Source organism: Diceros bicornis, chromosome 3 (assembly GCF_020826845.1).
Source record: "Diceros bicornis minor isolate mBicDic1 chromosome 3, mDicBic1.mat.cur, whole genome shotgun sequence".
Taxonomy (NCBI): domain Eukaryota; kingdom Metazoa; phylum Chordata; class Mammalia; order Perissodactyla; family Rhinocerotidae; genus Diceros; species Diceros bicornis.
This window is the reverse complement of record NC_080742.1, coordinates 97,254,168-97,270,827: the sequence shown is the minus strand read 5'-3', so window position 1 is coordinate 97,270,827 and position 16,660 is coordinate 97,254,168. Positions and strand designations below refer to the sequence as shown.

The window sequence follows — 16,660 nt, the reverse complement described above, 5'->3', positions numbered from 1 at the left end:
GGGACGTGGTGACAAATAGGACTCACTATGGCTCATGCTTAGTGGAGGAGACAGGATATGTAAAGAAGTAAGTAGAGCATACTATAATTTTATAATGTTGGACGGTGCAAGGTGCATAAAAAAGAGGAATAATTCACTCTAGAAACTATTGAAGGCTTTACAGAAGATGAACTTAGCCAACAATAGGTGCTGAAGATATGGAGTGAATCTGAAGGTTAATGGGAAGAAGCCCGCTCCCCTAAGCACAGTGTCCTGATATCATTTCTCACACGGATTCTGGAAACCCAGTGAGGGGACACCAAACAGAAAATTCCGTGGAAGCAGAGTGTGCTAACTGGGTCCCCCTGAATCAGGGGTCCCTCCCCTGTTCTTCCTTCCCCTTGCTGCACCTCCCAGTGACTGCTCCTCCTTGATGTGAGCCACTGTCATCAGGGCCAGCCTTCAGCAGATTGGCCACGACTAACAGGGATGGAGCCTTTCAGGTGAAAGTGTGAGAAAGGGGAGACAGTTATCAGAGGGATTGATGGAGGAGGTGAGGTGTGTGAAAGGGGCCAGGGGGCCTTCCAAACCCTAAAAGGATGCAAATAGGGGAGACTTCCCCCCACCCACAAAACAAGCTCCGACAGTGGTGGTTATTGTAGGTCAGAGGCCGGGAGGGAAGGGAGTTCAGGGTCCCCAGAAAGAGAGTCCCTTTCCCAGTTCCCCCTGGTAGAGTTGTTACCTCTCTCCTAAAAGCACAAGGGAAAATTCAGGTATGGTGCTGTGATCTTTTATTATGACCCTGAACTCCCAGAACTGTTGTTACATTGTTGTTGAGGGCAGAGGCACATCCTGGGTCTGAGGTTCTGGGTTGTCTTTAAAAGGACGCAGCTGGGGCTGGCCCAGTGGCATAGTGGTTAAGTTCGCACGCTCGGCTTCAGCGGCCCGGGGTTCACAGGTTCAGATCCTGGACACAGACCTACACACCACTCGTCAAGCCATGCTGTGGCAGCGTCCCATATATAAAGTGGAGGGAGATGGGCATGGATGTTAGCCCAAGGCCAATCTTCCTCAGCAAAAAGAGGAGGATTGGCAACAGATGTTAGCTCAGAGCTAATCTTCCTTACCAAAAAAAAAAAAAAAAAAAGGATGCAGCCGGTCCATGTGTTTCCACGATGAGATGCTCGATTCCCTTCTCTCTGCGGCTCTCCTTCCTCCCCCCTTCCTCCTCCAGGGAGAATCTACCCATGAACCCCTGAGGCAGATGACCAATAGGGCCCACAGTTCGTGAGGTGAATGAGGAGAGCTGCGAGTTCAGAGCAGCACCATAGAAACCTGCGCTGGTGGCAGAGGCATGGCCTGGATGCCTTCCCAGCCCGAGGCCTCCCTGGCCTTGCGCACACCCCGTCCCGTCTCACCGGCACCTCACACCCAGAGGGCCTGGCGGGTGGTGTCAGGTGATGTGTTGAGTCAACAGACCCACAGGAGAGCCCTGGTCGGAGTCCCGTGGCAGCCGGCTGCGGCCGGCACCCCAGGAAGGGAATGCCCGCGCCTGGCTGCCAGCCACCACTTGGCCTGCCAGGAGACCCAGCAGGGAGGCGGAGCAGGGCAGGAATCACACCCCACCCCCCAGACTGTCTCCCCAGCTCCCGGCCTCTGCCGCCTCCTCCTGCTTTGATGAATGTCACTTTCCAAAGTGAAGGTTTGGAATCTGTGGTCCCAGGGCCCACATGCCATCGTGCCAGGTAGAATAGTGTGTTCTCGATGCGTCAGAGAGCTGCACATCTGGAGTGACCCAGGACACACCTTGGGGAGGGGACTGTGGCTCAGAGCCCTTCCTAGATCACCCACAGTCCCTTCCTACCCATATCGAGTCTAGAGCGTGGAGGTGGGGGCATCTGGGAGCCCCTCCAGGGTAAGGCGGAACAGCCCAGAAACCGTTCCATCAAGCACAGCTGGAGGGACCACATTTCACGAGCAGTGGGCACCTGCAATCTGTGCGGGAGGAGGAGCCATCATCAGGGGTTCTGAGCAGATTCAAATAGCCCAAATTGCAGAAAGTATAGAAAAAACTCAAGGCACGGTTTCAGATTTTCAGAAACATGCTCCAGGAACTCGGGGGTGACAGTGCTAGTCAGGCGTGCCCGCTGCCTCCTCTTGATTTGGTTATCACGCTGATTTTCCACCTCATCTTCAGGCCCCATTTTCTCCTACTGAGGGTCCCTGAGAGATTTCTGATTTGGGGTTCAGACTGCAGAGTGGACACAGCTTCTGTTAGAAGCTGAAACAGTGGGACTCCGACCATCCTGTAGGAATAAGGAACTATGAAAATATTGTTGGAACTCAAATTCTTAAAACCTGCTTTTTGGGGAGTTAGAACTGCCCAGAGGTTATTTCAGAAAGAGAGAAATTTGTGTGTTCGTGCTCTATTTATGGATTTCATCAGATTGTCAAAGGGTCCTGGGACCCAAAAAAGTTTAAAAATCATGTCCTTCCTAGTTTCTAGGGGAGTTTCCCAGTAGCTAGAATAATAAGCGGGTGGTGGACAGCCAGGAATTCCGAGCAGGGAGAGCGACGGCGCATCCGTGTCCCGCGCACGGAGACGGGAGGCCCGGCACGGAGTTCCCCGGTCTTGTCCGAGTGTACCCTCAAACCAGATCTGCTGATTTACATCATAGCCATGCCTGCGTGTACGAGACAGGCTGGCTTTGCCTGAACGATGTGCCTGAATGATGCTGTGTTATAAACAGCCATCTCCGAGAGATCAGGGTTAGAAAGATTTGTCTGAACTCGCACAGAAATCTGGTCCTGACCTAGGAACACATCTGAGCAGAGTAGGGCACAGGGAGGGGCTCCTGCTCAGAAATATTCTGGCCCCACTTGTGGCCGGTGCCAGAAAGCCTTTCCCCTGCCCACCCGGCACCTTGGCATCAGCTGGTGAGTATAAAGCTCCATGGGCTCCTACTGAATTATTGTCCTTCCCCGTGTCCTCTCAGGAAATGACAGTCACCACACTGACCCAGGAAGGACCCTAGAGTTGTCTCAGCGTCTTCTCCTCTCCCAAATCCAGCGTGTCCGAGTCATGGCCTTCCACCGCCCCCTCCGTCCTGTGCAGCCTGCGGGAGCTACTGGGGGTGCTGGTGGGCATGGGGAGAGGAGCCCAGGGCAGGCCAGCAAGAACCTGTGTGCAGAGGTGTGGGGTACAGAGGGTACCCCACAGGTCCCACCCTCCCACCTCTGACTCCGGCACCTGCCATCCTCCCGTGTGAACGCGTGCTCTTTCCTTTCACCCATACAGATGGTCCCCTCCCCTGACACTCCGTGGCTGTGACGTCAGCATCTGAAACCTCTCACAGCGCAGGGAAAGCGCACCACTGTGGATCTAGAACCCAAGTCGTTGGCCTTCTAGGCCTGGCTTCTGACCTAGCTGTTGCCCTTGGGCCTGACACTTCCCCCCTCAGGGCCTGCGCTTCCTCCACTGTAGCACGAGGTTGTGGATGTTTGTCTGCTAAGGTCGCTTACCGCGGATTCCACCCTTGGTGGGACTATCCTGATTCTGTCACGTTCAGCTGAATTAATCTGTACAGCACCAAATGTTGCTTTTGTGGTTCCACAGAGACCATCATCAAAGGGGACTGGCGTCATGATTTCCCCTTTGTTAGCGCATCGTTAGCAAATTGTTTTTCAGAAACCATTTTATATGGGAAATGGATTGTTCTAGAACTTCTCCCTCTTACAAAGCAACTGAGGGTTTTTTCTCTCCTCCCTTCCCCGAGGATTGCATTTTAGCTTCAACAACAAAAGGCCCATGTGCTCTTATCTTCTGCTCTAGTGAAGTATCGAGGGTTACATTTTGGGTCCATGAAGCAGGACTCAGACTGCAGAGAAGTGTGAAGAGGGCACAACTCTTCTAACTCTTCACGCTGCGGGGCCACACCTGATGTAAAGTTGGCCCGAGAAATGCCCACTGCCTCCCCCCGCACTGGTTTGTTTGTTTTCTTTTGCCAGTTTACCCATGCAAATATCAATATGCTAGAGCCAACTATTTAACAACTAGATACAGAATGCTGTTGGGTGTACAAAGCTCTCTAAAACTGCTTTTATTCCTGGATTCCTTCTGGAAGAATAAGAACCTTAGAAAATGTCCTAGAAGAAGTTTGTTTTTTTTTTTTTTTTTTTGGTGAGGAGATCAGCCCTGAGCTAACATCCACCAATCCTCCTCTTTTTTTTTTTTTTTTTGCTGAGGAAGACCGCCCTGGGCTAACATCCGTGCCCATCTTCCTCCACTTTATATGGGACGCCGCCACAGCATGGCTTACCAAGCAGTGCGTCGGTGCGCGCCCGGGATCCGAACCAGCGAACCCCGGGCCGCCGCAGCGGAGCGCGCGCACTTAACCGCTTGCGCCACCGGGCCGGCCCCAAGAAGTTTGTTTTTTTAATAGAATTTTTCACCCACCACGTTACTGTAACGCTTTGACTCCAAGATGACTTCCAACATTCTGCAACATATTTTGAATTGTTTTAATTATAAAAAATTGTAAAACAGGTTCTTAAAGTCCGTAAGCAAAACTTGTAGCCTAAAACCTTATTGCAAATTAATATACGAATTAAGAGTAAGCTCAAGTATGGTCAGAGCCAAAGCCATTGGATTATAAAGATATCCAGGCCAATCCTGAGACAAGAATCGAGAAACTCTAACCCTGACAGAGAGGGCCCTGGTGGGGTGGGGGTGGGGGGAGGACAGCAGGAGAGTGTTTTTTAGGAGATGGGTGATTCTGGAGCATTCAGAGCAAGGTCTCAAAGCAGCCAGCTGAATAGGAGCAGGGACCCTGGGGAGAGCTGGCTGGTGGCTGTATGGACGCTTGGTGTCCAGGGACGAGGCATAATTCAGGGAGCGTCTGCGTGACACTGTCATTGGCTACAGGAAGGGTAATTTCCAGCAGAGACCAGGCAAGGAGGGTTGGGACTCAGAAAAAAGAGAATTTGCTCTCTCAAAGAAGGGAGCTAGGAGGAGGAGTGCTGAGGCCCTGGGACTGCATGGCCACAAAGAATGGGTACTAGAATTACTTTAGAAGTTTCTTATCTGTAAAATGAGGAGGTTGGATTCACTTAATGATTTAAAACTTGTCTGGCCACTGAATCACCTGGGGAACTTTAGAAAACCCAGATTCCCAGGCTCCTCCTTAGACCCACTCAATACATTCTTTAGGACCTGGGAATATGTATTCTCAGAGCTCCCGGGTGGCCCTTATGCCTAGCTGGCTTTGAGAACTGCGGGCTGACAGCATCTCAATGGACCTTTGGGGTCAGATGCTCTCCATCCAGCGCGTTGGGTTAACTCAGTGCGGCTAGAGCCTAAGGACTGCCCAGACCAAGGGTTTTGAGCAAAACCTTCCCATGGGAAATGGAGGCAGAAAGTTATCCAAAGTTCAATGGAAAAGCTATGGGGACTCCTCAGGGGTGTTCTACCCAGGGCCTCAGAGCAGATGATGGCTGGGCTGGGACAAACCCAGACCACACACGTACCAGGAATAGGTTGGCCAAGCTGTCCTCATGAGCAAAGAATGGCTGCTTATGTTTGCACCCAGTGAGACCAGAGAAGTCTAGTTTCCCCCAAGTAGAGTTCAAGCCTCAGAAAGTCCAGCTGCTACTGGACGTGATTGGTTTCTTAAAATCATGAAGGATCTAGAAACCTACCATCAAGGCTCAGAGCTGAGGTCAAGCCTGCACCTAGGATTCACCAGGGTCTCAGGTCTTGACCCCAATGTCCTGATGATGCAGCTTCCTGTTCCTTTTTTTTTTTCTGTTTTTTTTGTGAGGAAGAGTAGCCCTGAGCTAACATCTGTTGCCAATCCTCCTCTTTTTGCAGAGGAAGATTGGCCCTGGGCTAACATCTGTGCCCATCTTCCTCGACTTTATATGTGGGATGCCTGCCACAGGATGGCTTGATAAGCTGTGCATAGGTCCACGCCCGGGATCCAAACCCACAAACCCCGGGCTGCTGAAGCAGAGCATGCGAACTTAACCACTACGCCACCGGGCTGGCCCCAGCTTCCTGTTCCTTTGACATGAGCTGACACTGCCTTTAGTATTTCTCAAGCTCCCTTAGGCTCCTCTACCAGGAAACGCAGAGAGAAGAGAGGCAAAGGGATTTCCTTCGGGAGTCCCACCCCCAGTTATTGCCAGTACCCTTCCTTCTTGGCTGACCTGCCCTGTTGAATGGGTTGACAGCTCCAGCAAGCATTGACTAGGCAATTCAATGCACTGGGTGGACAAAGTGGTAAGCCTATGGTCTTCTTGGAATTCACAAATAAGGTGCGGGTGCAGATCAGCTGGCCCGGTTTGCTCGCAGGCTAGCCTCCCAGAACACGGCCTGGCTCAGGTCCAGCCACCTCCTTGCCAGTGTGGACTGAGCTGCACCTTCAGTTCTTGCCTCATCCTCTCCCCATGCCTCAGTGAATGGGTGCAAGGACCAAGGCTGGTGAGGCCTAAGGGTGCACTTTGTGACCCTAGAACAAGATCTGCTGACCGGCCCCTGGGGAGCTGGGTCTGCACCTTCAGTCTCGTAGCCATCAGCCCTGGTGGGACACACTGGTGTGTGATGGGACATCAGCGGTGTACCTTTACAACAAGAACTGCACCCCACAGGGGAGAATGGAGCTGCCGTCACCGACTGGCTAGAACCAGTGAACGTACTCGAGTGCCCAGTATCCACAGAAGAACTTTGTGGGGGCGGGGGGAGCTGTAAGCAATTTAATTTTGTTATTAAAAAGCACTGTCCCATCAATATACAGTCAATGGAACAAACTGGTTTAGTATGCTAGGTCCTTATGTCCTTCCTGCTTTCTCTAGTAACCTCTCTTCTATGGTGGTGCTCTTTATCTGTAGCACAGTTGGGGAGCCGTGAAAAGAAAGTTCTGGAAGATGTGACACAAAGTTGACCCAATTCAAGACAACATTTATTTGACAAACACAGAGTTGGTGTCAACCAGATGGTAGGCACTGTGTGAGCCTCCTGTATCACCTCACCTGCCCCTGGTCGCTAATTCTTAGGATATCAGAAGAGAATAGCAAACCAAATATATTTTGAGATTTAATGAACAAAAAAACCTCACTTGTGTAATGAAACAGGAAGTGCTATTAATATAGTTGAAGAAACAAAACAAAGTTATAGAAAAATGACTCAGGGGGGAAAAAAATTAACTTTTCAGGATAATGACGAACCAAATTTGCTCTTTCTACTGTTGTCCATTTCTGTTCGATTTTCTCTCCATGGCTTCGGGATCAGGTCTCTTAAAATTGACACTGGTTTTACATTCTTGATAAAAGGATGTTGTAAAGTTGCGTTCAGTAGCTCTCTGCTCAGGATTCTTCGCTAGACACTTTTTAACAAAATTGGTGAAATCATCAGACCAAAGTTCTGGCTTCTGGATGTTCGTGGTGGGTTTGTGGCAATCATAAAAATAGCGCTGATTGGATATATTTCATGTAAGGAAGTTTTCCTTCAGCAGCTTCTATAGAAGTAATGCCAAGTGACCAGATGTTGGCCGCACGGTTATAGCCTAGTTCTTGACTTACCTCAGGCCGCCCTGTGGGATTCTGTGTGCTTGACAAACCCCTCAGGATTCCTTTGATCAGGCCAGTTTAGGAGACAGACATCATAATTGGTTGTGAATCAGCTGTGCCCAAATTTCCTGAGGTTGGCCTCCAGAACACCACAGAGTTTCTGAGGAATTGAGAGATGGTGCTCACCAAAATGGATCTAAAGTGCAGATAAGTTCGGGCAAAACACAGAGGCTCATTTGATGCTGGCCTTCTCAGATCCGGAATATACTAAATCTGGTGAATCTTTGAGGGAAGGAGAGGGTGAGAGTACTTCTGAGCAGAGCTTCCTAAACCTATGTGATCATGGGACTCCACTTTTTTGGGGGAAACACTGCACTAAAAGTACTCCGTCGAATCCTGCTTGCTAGAAGTCAGTCAAATTTAAGTACTTAATTTTCACACACAGATAGTATGATCTGAGAGAGCTTGAAAGGCCCTAAATAGAAATGCCCCTTTCTCTGAACTGTGCCTAAAATTCTATTGTGTATCATCTTTGGTTGTGCCTTTGTCCCCCATTAAAAATGCAAACACCTCTAGGGAGAATAACCAAACAACGAGTAGTAAATATGTTTAGAATTGTACTTGGTGCCACAGGTTACTGAGACATGGTCCTTATCCCTGAGGGTCTCGGGATGTAGTTATGTGAAGGGAAGCAAACATCGCATGAAGTGACCACTAAGAGGTGGCCTGTGATTAGTCATGTGGCCCTAGCTGAGGGTGCTGACACCTCCCAGGGAGAAGGAGGGTCTATGAGGCCGTTGAGGAGGGCGCCATGTTCTAAGAGTGAGGTCCAAGTTCTCCTGGGGCCCCAACACTCTTTCGGGGCATCTTGAGATCTTCCCTTTTTCCAACTGTTTGCACCCAGTGACACCCCAGACCACTGAGGAAGGCTGGATTTTTTTTTCATATACTTCAGCTAAAACCACCATGTTGAACAGATTGAATGCAGAAACAGATACAGGAATCTAGTGTCTTCTATTAAGCCAGACATTTGCAAAAAAAGTATAAAATAAATGCCACCCCCTCTTTTATGTTTTAAAAGATATACTGGTGAGAAATTATTTCAAAAAAGTGATTGAGGACCCTAAAGAGCTTTTGTTTATGTGGGTTTTATGTATTAGTATCCATCATATTAGAAATTAAAACTGAGAAAATGGTAAAATATTGATTAATTCGTTTACAAATAACAGTAATAAACTTATTACATGTTAACACAAATAACATTTTTTAGGAGTGTAAAGGGGTCCTGAGCCCAAATACCTACTGCAGTGGTTCTCAGAGGAGCTGAGGGTGGTCCGGGAGGGCACCCTGGAGCACAGCCTTCTTCCAGTCTGTGCTCTGTGGGCTGTAAAATGGGCAGGCTGAATGGGCCGTGGTCATTCTTGAGTGTATCCCACCAAAGCAGGCAACGGAGAAATGGTCTTGAAGGATGACCTAGCAACTCTAGTTGAGCTGAAGCGAAAGAGAATTAAATGATTGAAGGCAGAGGCAGGAGCATGTCACCATCACACAGGGAAGGCCTGCTCTATGCAGGGCATTCTTGCCTCCTGGCAAACCCCACAGCTGACCAGTGGGTTGCAGAGCAGTGTGTATCTCCTTGTCTTAAATATTGGTGGGATGTGATGCCCACCTTGAAGGGAAACACCATTTAATTAATAACGAGTCGCCCTTGGAACTTCCCTTTGTGGCCTCAGGCTCTTTCACATTTCTTAAACCATCAGTCTCTGATGGAAAACCAGTGACTGGCCTTGACCTGGCCTTGACCCCTCCCCCCTTCCAGACTGCCTCTGGGGCTGACTACGACTTGGGTGGAATGTGCAATGGCAGTGGCCAGGACTGCCCAGTCAGACCCCAACTTGCCAAAGATGGGGAGGCTGGCATTTCTCACCTCCTCACCAAGCCGTAGTGGAGGGACCATAGGTTTAGAGTTGCCAGAAGTGAGCTCCGTCAGACACGTCAGACGCCTGCCCCTCTAAGTAAGGCTGACAGCTGGAGACAGCTGAGCACGCTCAGGTTTCTGGCCAGCGGAGTGCTTCTCCCTAAGATCGCCTCTACTATTAATAGTAGCTCCCAGTGGTCAAGTGCACACTAAGTTATTGAGTGTTCTAGGACGCTTTCCTTGTTACTTCTAAATCACCACAAAAAGCCCGTGGGCAGCTCAATTTTCAAATAACAAACCGAGGTTCTGAGCTGCTGCTGACTCGCCTGAGGGGTGGATGGAGGGTCAAAGCAAGGTGTGCTGGCCCCAGAGCCCAGGCCCTTCGGCCACTCCGGGCAGTGTTTGCCCCAGTTTGGGGGCAGAGGCTGGAGGCTGTATCAGTCAGGGTGGGAACAGGGGCACGGTGAGCTGGGATTCTGAAGGGCTTCTCACAGAGTGTGGGAGGGGAGCCAGAGGGCGGAGATGTTAAGACTTAAACCCAGGGACAAGCAAGGGCAAGAGGCCATCACTGCCCAGGCCTGAAGGGATAGGGAAAGAGGTGATGTCACTGTAGAGGCCGAAGCAGGAGGGCAGCAGGTAGGGAGAGGGTGGAGAATGTAGGTCCATACCCACCTTTTCTTCTCCAGCCCCCACGGTCCTGCAGGAGCCTTCCACTGCCCAACCCATTCTGAAGCCGGAGGCCACGGAGCCACTGAGCACATGAGGGTCAGTCCCTGGGACACCAAGCTGGCAGAGGGCAAACAGTGAAGAGAGTGAGGGGGCAGTGCAGGGAGGAGCAGAGGATAACCAGGCCAGAGGGAAAGCTGAGAAACAAAAGGTGAAAAACTCTAAGCAGCTAATTTACTCCTTGAAAAGGCGTCCCAAGCAAAACTCCACGTGGTGGGCGGGTCCTCCTCGCGCCACACGGAGACCTGGAGTGTGCACACTCCACTGTATGTCTTGTATTGCCTGAGGTTTTCTGTCCCTTTTAACATCCCTGCATGGTTCCTTAGCAGCAAGGACCCTGCCTCTCCCTGGCTGTGTGCTTTTCCTTGACACACACTCTCTGTGCCACTATTCCCTGTGACCCTTGTCACCATCCCTCCAAAGTTAGGAACAACACCAAGCCCCTCATCTCCGCGATGAGTAGTTGGTTGTTTCTTAAACTGCGTATAAGCAAATCGCTGTCCAGGGTAAATTGAACATTTGCTCTTCTCACCCCATCCTCTTGGAACAACGGTTAGCAAGGACGTTTTGAGATCAGAAACAAAATGAAATTTTTTCCTTCTTTCCTGCTGTTCCAGACCATCTGCATGAAAAAGGCTGCTGCTGCCAGAGGGTGGGTGGGGAGAAGAGGAGTGTGTACGTGCGCATCACGCATCTCGTCTACCTGGTCTGTTTTTCCAAGGCAAGGGGTTGGTTTGCTCAAAGGCCCATGACTAGTTAGTGGTAAATCAGGCCTAGAACTTGGGGCTTCTACTTGCCACCCCACATTGCTGTGCTTCTGCAGGCCCCTGCTTACTTTTTTCCCAGTGACACCGCTGTTCTCCTTTCTCCTCCCCCATCTCTCCAGATGTAGCTCACGCCAATATGGCCGGCCCTGTGAAGTCACCAGCTCATGGCTCCCTGGTGTCTGGAGCCACTTGCCTGGTGTCTGGTGTGGCTGCCAGGAGCCGTTTCTGTTCACTCACTGGGCCTATTCACTTGTCCTGGCTGCTGCCCCAGAAGATCAAGGGCATTGTTCGCTTTCAGAGGCTGACAGCAGTCCTGAACAAAGCTGTTAAGAAGCAGGAGAGGAGGGAAAGCCTTCTCAGAAGAAACACAACAGGGGAAACCTGTCTGTCCTCCTGGGTTCCTGTTGCCATGGCCCAGTCCTGTCTGGGCCCATAGGAAAGTGGCCTTAACTGGCCACTTTTCCTATGGGCCCGAAGTCATGGCCAGCGCCTTGCTGGTGTCTCTGTGGAGCTCTCCCGCCCCCCAGCCCCAGGGCTCTCCTCCTCCCTGAGCCTCTCTCGGCTTTGGCATCGCAGGCTCTTGACTGTCACGGCTTACCGTGTGGCATTGTTGGGTTGGGTTTTTGGTTTTGTTTTGTCCCATTTCCCCAACCAGACTGAAAGGTGGGATTTGTCTGATTCATCTTAACATGCCGCCTCCTCCACGCCTGCACGTGCTTGGCCCACAGCAGCTGGCTGATCCGACGCATGGTTTTCCTGAAATATCGGAGTTTGGCCATTTAAGAAATAAATTGGTCTATTTAAAAGTAATGGGGATTGTGTCAGCATTGCCCCAGTGTCCTCCTTATTTATGATTTGTGACACCATTATTCAAAAAAAAGAGGAAGGTTTAGGAATATCATTCTTACCTGCCCCACTCTCCTTTCATAAGGCAGTTTTCCTCCTGCTGGGAAAGTGACATAAACTGAGTAAGAGTCTCCTCTCTCTGCTGATCCTCGTCTCCTCTCTTTCTGCCTGGCACGGAGGAGAAAACACCTTTGGAGGAAGCCCATCCTTGCCTACCCAAGGCCACCCCATCGTCAGAAGCCCACCCTCTCCTTCCTGTACCCCTTTCCCTCCCATGGCACCTCTTACTTCCCTTCAGGCACCCAGTGCTTTCCCAGCTCTCCTTCTGTTGGCCTGTGGAACCCCGCTTTCTGGAAGAGTAATTCACGCACCTAAAATGTGATTTTAAGTCTGTGTTCTTTCTCTTGGCAATATCCCAATGTAATCATGGCAAAAAAGAGTTTGGGATTTGGGGTGAGGACACCGGATTCAGGTGTGATTTCTGCTGTTTACTCTCTAAAGGACCATGGATAAGGGACTTCTCTAGTTACTCATTTCTTCACCTGTTAAGGGGGGTGATAAACCTGCCCCCCTCCATGGGGTGGCTCCGGGAAGCAAACGGAGCCGGGGTGTGCAAGAGCCCTTGGCAAGCAGTGAGACACGATGCAAAAAGAGATGTTACTGCAAGACTCTGCCCCTCTTACAGGTATTTCAGCTGTCAGTGAAAAGAGGGGCATATTTTTGGTTCTAGGAAGGTTCTTTCCCTGCGTCCCTAAACTACACACGTATTCCTAATCCACATGTCACTTTACCTGTCCCCTCTCTCCACAACTTTCCCTTCCCCCACTCTCCAGTCCAGAGTATCATCCTGTTTTCCCCCACAAGAATCACTCGCTCTGGGAAGGGAACAGGGAGGAGGCAGGAAGGCCAGGTGGAAAGATGGAAGCATCTTTTGAACTTGGAAGATTTCAATGAGAGGAGCTTTCTCGAGGGGCATGGAGAATCATTCCATTCCACCAGCAACAAATTATTCCCACCACCGGATGAAAAGCCCACTTTGTCTTCTCCTCATCCCAAGCAGTTCAACAAAGTTCTGTCTAGGGGTATGCATCTTCTGCATCCAGCCTTCTCTCATGCCCTCAATTGGGATTGGGTTAGGATCGTTGCAGTATTCACACGGGGACAGCCTGCAGAGGATGAGCCACAGGAGAAGCAGAAGCTGCCATTTGTGCTCTGAAGAGCCCTCTTAGTGGCAAGCTGCTTAGTCACCTTCTTTTTATTATTTACGCTTGGGAAACAAACATTCTGTACCCAAAGAACTAGCAAGCAGTTCCACCAGCTACACGTGTCCCTTACGCAATGGCGACTGGGCTTCGTCCCTGGAGAATGTTGTCTGTGGGGCAGCCTCTGGCAGGGATAGAGACTGTGAGGTAGAAATGGGGGAGGAAGCACACACTCTGTAGACAACAGCGAGCCCGGGAACACCGGGCCTGCCCTCCAGGGCTTCTGGCTAGTCGTCTAGTCCAGGAGACGGCCCTCCACAGAGCTGGTAGGGGCAGCTGGGATCAGGACAGGAGGCACTTAAATACGGTGTTAGCCAGCCTCTTGGCTCAAAAGCAGAACAGTGGCTGAAAACGGCAATTTTCTGAATAGGTAATACATTCACGTGATATAAAAATTAAAAAATAGAAGAAGGTATACAATGAAAGTCTTCCCCACTAGTTGTTCCCGTCACCATACACAGCCAGTGTTTCCAGATCCTTCCAGAGATGCTCTAGGCATATGCACACAGGCAGAATATATGTGTGTATATAAATATATATTCTTTTTCCCTGTTTTGAAACTATAAATGGTATCATTCCATACAGATGGCTCTGCAGTTTGCTTTTTCACCTCCACTGTATCTTGGAGATGACAAGAATGATGGGCTGTCATGTTCCTGTAGGAGTCATGGCTGTCTGTGTGGACATGCCGTAATTTATGTAACCTCTTCCTGTGCTAACCGTCTGTGTCTCCAGTCTCTGCTTTTACAAGCCCCATGGTGACGAATGACCCCACACCTCTCCATTTAGCAATGATACAAATATGTCTGCAGCAGAAATTCCCAGAAGCGGAATTGCTGGGTCAAGGAACATGTGCATTTGTAGTTTTGATACATAGTGCCAAAATACCTCCACAGAGGCCGGTATTTCCTCTGAGCCTCTGAAAATTCCTGTGGGGTGTGGTCTGAGCCAGGAGGTCTGAGCTGGGTCTGGGGGTAGAGTCACAGGTAAGATGGAGGGACTGGTTTGGGTTGTCCCTGGCGTTAGAATAGATGGGGGTGCTTTTCACTGTTAACTGAGAGGTGCTGAGATCACTGGGCCAGCCCCTCCCTTTACATGAAGGACCGAGGCCCCCAGAGGGGCTCCACCTGAGGGGCTCTCGCAGGTGGTTAGGCGGTGGTTGGTGGCACAGGCTTTTGAGCCTAAACTACCCCCATCCCGTCCTGCTCTGTCCTGCCCCTCTGTCAGGTCTCCAGCCCTCGCCCCCGGAAAGCAGGGCAGGCCCAGGAAAGTGCACAGGATGGGCCTCTGTGTCCAGTGGCCTGGGCAAGAGTTGGGAGCACAGACCACAAATGTCCTGCTGGCTGTGACTCTGGGAACTGGCCTGTTGCAGGCCGCACTGTGAGGGGCCAGGCTGGTGCGCTGCTGCGGACTCTGTCACTGGAAGAACCATTGAAGGACACGCCGCTGCCCCTGGGGGCCTGAGGCCCGAGAGGTGTCCAGGCTGCACAAACAAAACAACACAAGAGCTTCCTTCTCCTGTGGCAGCAAAGCCCTCTGAAGGACCCGGCACGCCCCCTCTGGCCTTGGCGGGCGTCCTCATTCCTGGCTATTCTGTGAGCATCACTGCGGAGCGCTGGTGCCACAGTGCTGGAGCCTGGAGCCGGGCCTGGAGAAGGGCCCGGACCCAGACCAGGCGGCCCTTTGTCGGCCTGCCTGCCGGAACACCCCCCTGTCCCCATGAAGAGCCGCTAAACCGTCAGATCTCTTCCTGCTCCTGGTCCCCACTCTCCCTCCTCCTCTCTTCCTCTCACTCCCGGCCCCACCTCAGAGCGGGCCTGGCTTTTCAAGACCTTTGGGGGAAAACTTTTGTTTTCAAGACCTTGGAGCTTTGTTGTTGGAGGCCTTTCATGTTTTGAGTTTTGAGACCTACAAAAACATGGTTGATAGAACATTCTATCTCCTTCTGCTTTTAGCTCGAGCTGCCTCCCAGAGGTCAGCCTGGGGCTTGGGAGCGGGGATTGCCACGTGGTGTGGCTTCATGGGATAAGGGGTTCCCTGGAAAATGGCACCCTTCCTTTAACTGGTTACTTCCAAAACTCCCACCCAGGAAATACGTACCCCCCACACACTCTCCAGCCATGGAGAGGGAAAGAAGATTCGAACTAAGCTTGAGCCTCAGCCCTTCCCTGCTCCCTTCTCTCTCCTTGCCTGTTGGGTGGTGGGTATTCACCAAACACCTTGCCCTCGCCCAGGACAGTGCGGCTGCCGTGGGGACCCAGAGGGTGTGGTCAGGATCCCTGCCCCCACAACAGATGGTAGATTTTATTGGGGACAAGAGACTTACATCCTTTATATTTGGTTTCAGTGTTAAACAGCTTGTTGTTAACTGACAACATGCAGTACAGATGAAACGTGCTTTATGAGCTCGGGGGAGGGAGGACTCGCAGGGCCGTCGAGTCAGGAGAAGGCAGATTGGATGGACTGACCCCTGAGGAATGGGAGGCCGCTCTGGGGAGTGAGGGTGGAAGCAGAGGAGGGAACACACACGTGTGCAGGGACTGAGGGGAGGAGTCTGGACAGTGGCGAGGGAGATCCAGGCTTACGGCTTTGCAGGCTGACCGTCTAGTCTAGGTCAGAAGTCGCAAGGAGGGGCCGGGGCCATGTCTGCTGACATGTTTGCCTTGACTTGCATAATTTACAATTTTTAAATAACTAATTTAAAATAAAAATTTTATTTGGTTACTAATTTTTATTTAGTATTTAGTTTAATTTATTTAGTTATTTATAAGTGTGAGAGAGCAGACCCAAATCCAGATTCTGCTTCTCTTGGAAAAGGAATCAATATCAGGCAACATTATTGTATTGTTTCCCCAGAGCTGCCATGACAAAGTACCACAAACTGAGTGAAGTTTATTCTCTCGCAGTTACAGGGGCTAGAAGTCTGAATCCAAGGTGTCAGCAGGGCCGCGCTCCCTCTGACACTCTGGATAGAGTCCTTCCTGGCCTCTTCCAGCTTCTGATGTTTGCTGGCAGCGCTGGGTGTCCCTTGGCTTGTTGCTGCATCACTCCAGTCTCTGCCTGCCTCGTCACATGGCCTTCTCCTCTGTGTGTCTGTCTGTCTCTGAGTCTTCTCCTCTTACAAGGACACTAGTCACATGGGGTTAAGAGCCCAGCCTACTCCAATATGACCTCGTCTTAACTTGATGACATCTGTGAAGACCATGTTTCCAAATAAGGTCACATTCACAGGTACTGAGGGTTAGGGCTTCAACATACCTATTTGTGGGACACAATCTGACCCATAACAATGATTTTATGGCATAATCCGCTAGGTGTGAGTGATGACTGCCTGCCTGAGCGAGGCCCCCTGGATTGCACAGACCCTGTTGAAGGGGACAACCTCTTACTCCTGGCAGATTTACGTGCCCAGTCTCCCTGCAATTCTTTGGTCACCACTCCCCATCCGCTTCCTCCTGGTTCCTGTCCATCTACATCTTCACTTTGAAGGCCCCTGCCCAGTCCCGCTCCTTCCCTGTGGTCTCCTCCGGCATGCATCTTCACAGTGAATTCTCACTACTGCGAAGTGACAGTGGCAGTAGTTACGTTGCACATTT

At 50.8% G+C, this 16,660-nt stretch overlaps 1 protein-coding gene across 2 annotated transcripts in view; it reads left to right on the top strand.

Annotated features, from left to right (window-relative positions):
- The window catches only part of PRKAG2 (protein kinase AMP-activated non-catalytic subunit gamma 2), a 274,878-nt gene that overhangs the window by 160,448 nt on the left and 97,770 nt on the right, over positions 1 to 16,660 (top strand). The gene's annotated exons all lie outside the window — the stretch shown is intronic.